At 40.1% G+C, this 5,440-nt stretch overlaps 1 pseudogene; it reads right to left on the minus strand.

Annotated features, from left to right (window-relative positions):
• Positions 1-4,716: 4,716 nt before the first annotated feature.
• Positions 4,717-5,433, minus strand: LOC114626424 (annotated as a pseudogene).
• Positions 5,434-5,440: the final 7 nt, after the last annotated feature.

The following is a 5,440-nucleotide window of genomic DNA, read 5'->3' on the forward strand; positions in this document are numbered from 1 at the left end:
GATAAGAGAGTGAGACTGGGAGCTAATTTTTTAAAGCTGAAATCAATTGTAAAGGAAGATACAGGAAACAACTTCATCAGGAAATCTCAGAGGAATATGTGGTGCCTGTTCATAAGCAAGCAAATTATTTTTAAAATATTTGCATTCACTAAGAATGCTTACTGAAAATCATCTGGGAAAGAGCTCAGCTCACAGAGAACCTCCCTAGCAAGCTTAGAGCCCTTGCATTATCTCCAGCACCACATAAAATTGTGTGTAGTGATGCATAGCCCTTATACACAGTACTTGGTAGGTGGAGGAGAAAAATGAAAAGTTCAAGGTCAAGCTCAGTCACATAACAGTGTCTTGATAGGCACACGCTGAAGCTAGTGGCCACCTTTTGAGTCATTCATTTAACTAGAGAAGACAACACAGGAAGTAAGAGTTAAAGAGCCATCTGGAACACTGGCTGTAAAGTCTGACTATTGATTTAGTTTAATATGATTTGTATCTCCAAATCTCAGGCTGAGGCTTAACTAAGGTGTATGGTACATGCATCCTGGGAAGAACTTTTTGTGATAGGACAGAAAATTTCTGGTAATATTAATATTACTCATTTTCCTGGGTAAAATCTCAGGATTGGATTTATCCCCAGTAGAATATGTTTTAAGGTTAAGAGTCTGGCTTCTTTCATTGCTACTGGAATCTGGACATCTCACACAGGTGTTTGCTTTTTTTCTGTATTATGCTTTCCCTAGCAATTGAGGACATGACTTAGAAGACCGATCACAGACATCTCAACTTTCAGAACTATAGGCCCAGAACAGCCTCCCTTCTTTATAAATAACCCCATATCAAATAGCTAGAGGCAGCATTCCATAAGAGTGAACACCAAGTTGTGTTAAGTAGTAATGATATATACTGTATTATTTGTCCCATACTAATTAGAATCATGGACTCTTGAAGCAGGCAGAAAAATTAAATGCGATCTTTCTACATGCTTTCTTTATAAAAGAGGAAAGAAAAGTATGGGACATCTTCAGTCTGAAAGTGTTTGTCACTCATGCAGCAGACTTGGCTTTCATCTGCAACACTAACTTTAAAAGATGGTGTCAGTGTCTGTGGTAGCACAAGCTTATAAATACAGCACTGGAGTGACAGACAGGAAAATCCTATGGCTTGCAGGACAGTGAATCTAGAGTGACTGAATTCCATGTCCCAGTGAGACACTCTGTCTCAAAAAATAAGAAGGGTGGTTTTGAGAAACAGCACCTCTAGCTTTCACATGCATGTATTTGTAGCAACAGTCACACAGCTGCACAGGTACATTAAAAAAAAAAGTAGGCAGCCTGGCAGCCTGGAGGACTTAAAATGGAGGGCAGGGCATATCAGACAGGTCAGGATAGGGGAAGTGAATGACACAAAAGGGGAAGTGAAGCCAGGGAGTGGGAAGGAAAGGGAAAGGAAGGGAAGGAAAGGGAAGGGAAGGGAAGGGAAGGGAATGGGAGGGTTGGGGAGGGGAGGGAAGGGGAGGGGAGTGGAGGGGAGGGGAGGGAAAGGAAGGGAAGGGAAAGGAAGGGAAGGGAAAGGAAGGGAAGGGAAATTAGTGAAGGACTGAAAGCTCTGTGAATAGTCCAGCTGTAGCATCTGTCTTCTGTTGCCTGGCCATCTCACAACCAGAAGTTTTCCTGAATTGAGAGAAGTACCTCTCTGAATGGAAACACTTTCTAAGTCCTTGTTACTTTGAGTCTTACTTTGATAAACCCAAGTTTTCATTCTCACGGGAGAATGAAATATATATGTCACAAAATATATGTCACAAGTTAAGGCAGTATTACAAATTTCTTCCTGAACTGAATAAAATGTATAGAACCAAAAGAAATCTTAACTTCAAAGTTTTCCTGGTCTGACATAACCTGCTGAGAGTCACAGCAGGAAAAAAGGGCTCCAGCAGAGCAAACACATTTTCTGTGCACTTTGACTGTGCTGTGCTTAAATGAACCACAAAGGGTTCCCCATAAAGCTGAACATGGATCATGACCAAGTGCCATCATGTTTTACCTTTATTTTATTCACTGTAATGTGATGACCAGGAGTTAGCACTTAGCATTCTCCAGTCCTTCTCCACTTGATATTCATGGCATATAACCAGATCTTTAAAGAGTTTTTTATGTGGTCATCAACTCTCCATGCATTAAAAGTAACACAATGAATGATAATGAAAACAAAGGGAATAATTTGGTTGTGAGTTTTCTTATTTAAAAATATAACTTTATTATAAAAATATAAAGTTAAAAGCATTAAAACACTTTTATATACTTATATTTAGTCAAAGCAACTATAATCAATTCTACATATTCAGTATAATTGTGGAATTATACCAGTGTTTTTTTTGATATACATTTTATGTATGGTACATAAATTTTCCTATATCTGACTGCACACATGTGTGTTCATGTTTGTTAAGGCCAGAAGTCAACATCAATTGTCTTCCTCAATCAATTCTCCAACTATTTTTTGAGACAGAACATGTCACTGAACCTGGCCCTGGCCCCCAGGCTACCTCAGATCCTCCTGCTTCCACTCCCCATGCTGGAGTTACAGGCACATGTCTCTGCATCAGACTTTTATAAGGTGTAGCAGTGTCAAAGGCTGGTATCTCTTTTAAAGCAAGGATTCTACTAACTGAGCATCTTCCTATCCCTTATACACACTTTGTAATCAAAGCTCATATAGATAGATCATGCTACCCAAACTCATTCATTTAAGCCTTCTTCATTGAAGGAGATTCAGAATTTAAGTTTAGTTATATAATTTTTGAGTCTCAACATTTCACCTTCAAGTCAATGGTAATAAAATATATTTTGGAGCCAAGTAAGTGGCTAAGTGGGTAAAGTACTTGCTTCATCAACATGACCACTTGAGCTCAAATGCCCAGAATCCACATAAAAGCTGGGTGTCAAGGCAAACCTTTGAGCAAGAGGGGAAATAAGCATACCAATCTTATGGACCCACTGCCCCATTCGCTCAGTTGGTAAACTCTAGGTTCAGTGAGAAATCCTGTCTCTAGGTTCAATGAGAAACTCTGTCTCTAAAAATAAGGTGGAGAGCCACAATGGAAGACTTCCATTGTTAATATGTACCCATCACATAGTAGATATGCACACTGGCTTACACACACATACACACACACAATTTTAAAATAATTTTATTTTATATACATTAATGTTTTGGCTGCATATATGTATGTATAAGGGTATCAGATCCCTTGTAATAGGAATACAGACAGTTGTGATCTAATATGAAGGTGCTAGGAGTTGAATCCATGTCCTCTGGAAGAGCAGCCACTTTTCTTAACTGCTGAGACATCTCTCCAGCCCCATATACAAGTGTATTTTTGTGTTTAAAATTATAATATGTTCAAGGTTTCCTACACATTTATGAGTTAAGGTTTGATAAATTTTCTGCATTAATTCTAGTAAATTACATAATTTCTACTGCATTTATCAATCAATAGAACCTGTCAAAGTTATTGAACTGACAGACATGAGAAATTCTGATGGGTTTGTTTTTCTAAGCAGTACTTTCAATCACTGGAAGTTTCTTATTTAAAACAATGTTTGTGCTTATAACCACTCTACTCTTGAATATTAAATGAACAATTTGGTATCTATAACAGAGGCATGCCTTCCTTATGTGTCTCAAATCAACTAGGAGACAAGTTCAGGGGCTGAGGTGACATGTCAGAAAGATTTGGAAATGTTGGACTTGTCCCTGTGTCCAAACTTGCCTTGTTGAGACAGGTGTCTGTGTATGGAACATACTTAGTATTTACAAAATTACAGTATTGAGCCCATGTGCTGTCAAAACAAATCAAGAGCATGATAGGAGAAATAGGAAGTAAAAGTGGAGAAAGAAAGAAACATTACATATTTCTAGAACCATGATTTAAAAATTCTACCATTGGAGACTGTAACATATGCAGTTTTTATTTATTTATTTATTTATTTATTTATTTTTAAAACGAAGTTTTATTGAAACACAGTCACATTCATTTGTTTACTCAGTAACAATGGCTGTTTTTATGCTATGAAGACAGGGTCAGGCAGTTACTACACAGACAACATGGCCTGCCAAGCCCAGAGTATTTACTCTCAGGTCTTTTATAGAGCATATGGACTGACACCTAGCTGAGTAACAAGTGCCACTTGTCTTACTGTTCACTTGCATTGTTTTCAGAGGGATCCAAAGATCTGCAGTCTGAGAAAATATATGGACAGAAGCCCAGTGTGGGCAGTGCAAACCTATAAGCTAGCATCTGGGAGGTGGAAGCAGGGAGATTTAAGAATTTGTAGCTAGCATGTGCTGTATAGAAACTGGTCTAAAAAATGTAGCAACAAATGACATGTGGCTTAAGGCTTTTATAACATTGAGGACAGCGTGAAGAAGGAAATTAAAAATGCAAAACAATAGGCAGTATCTCTAGGCAGTAATTTCAATGAACTGGACTGTTATAGAGGAAACCGAGAGCCAGTCCAATACATACAATTATCACTTTATGTCAAGTGAACATTCCTTATGGTGGCAACAGTATTGTTGACAGAATTATAAGTGGCTGACAGACTGTATCCACCATATCAGTATACAGGCCTTTTTCTCTGAAAAAATGTACAGGAGAGATAAAGAGGGAAAGGCTAGGAACTGTGAGGCATTGCCTAGGGTTCTGGTGCCCAGGACTCAGAACTTCAGGGGAATGACAGGCCAGTACTTCGGCTGCTTTCTGTCACAGTGCTTGTCAAAGCTCATCTGCATAGCAGCCTCCATGGCCAGGATCTTGGGAGCACTGTTCGCATACAAGCGCTTCATCTCTGCTTGGCGCCGCTCCAAGGGCTTCTCAGATGGGTGCTCCACTGACCTGTGGTGGTTGAAGTACAGGCCGTGGTCCGCATTCACATAGTCATTCAGGCGCTCCGCGTCCAGCTGCTGCTGTCGCCATCTCCCTTCTCTGTGCTTCTCAAGTCTGTTCGAAGTACTGGAGGAGCTCCTCGGTGATTTCCATATTGCTCAGGTCGCACTCCACTTCATCATCTGAATCCGACTCCAGCTCTTCCTCTTCACACAGTGGTTCGTTTTCTCTTGTGGATGCCTGGGTTCTATTGCTGCTATGCAGGGGCTGCCCAGGGCTTTAGAGATGGGAAACACTGTAGGGAGACTCCTGCTGTGCCATGTGCTGGCCTTGAGAGTTCCAAGGATGCCAAGCCTCATAAACAAGAGAGTTCCAGGGAAGAACTCCATGAGGGAAGAACCATGGGGGAGTGAAATAGGAATCCCTGAACTTTCTGTAGGCGTTCTGGTGGCTTCGCATCCAAAGCATTGCATGATGATAATGCTGCCAGTATCTTGCATATACTGGGGACAATACCAAGATGGAGTAGCCCTCCATTTTGAAGCCATTGCTGTA

Source organism: Grammomys surdaster, unplaced genomic scaffold, assembly GCF_004785775.1.
Source record: "Grammomys surdaster isolate TR1022 unplaced genomic scaffold, NIH_TR_1.0 235, whole genome shotgun sequence".
NCBI lineage: Eukaryota > Metazoa > Chordata > Mammalia > Rodentia > Muridae > Grammomys > Grammomys surdaster.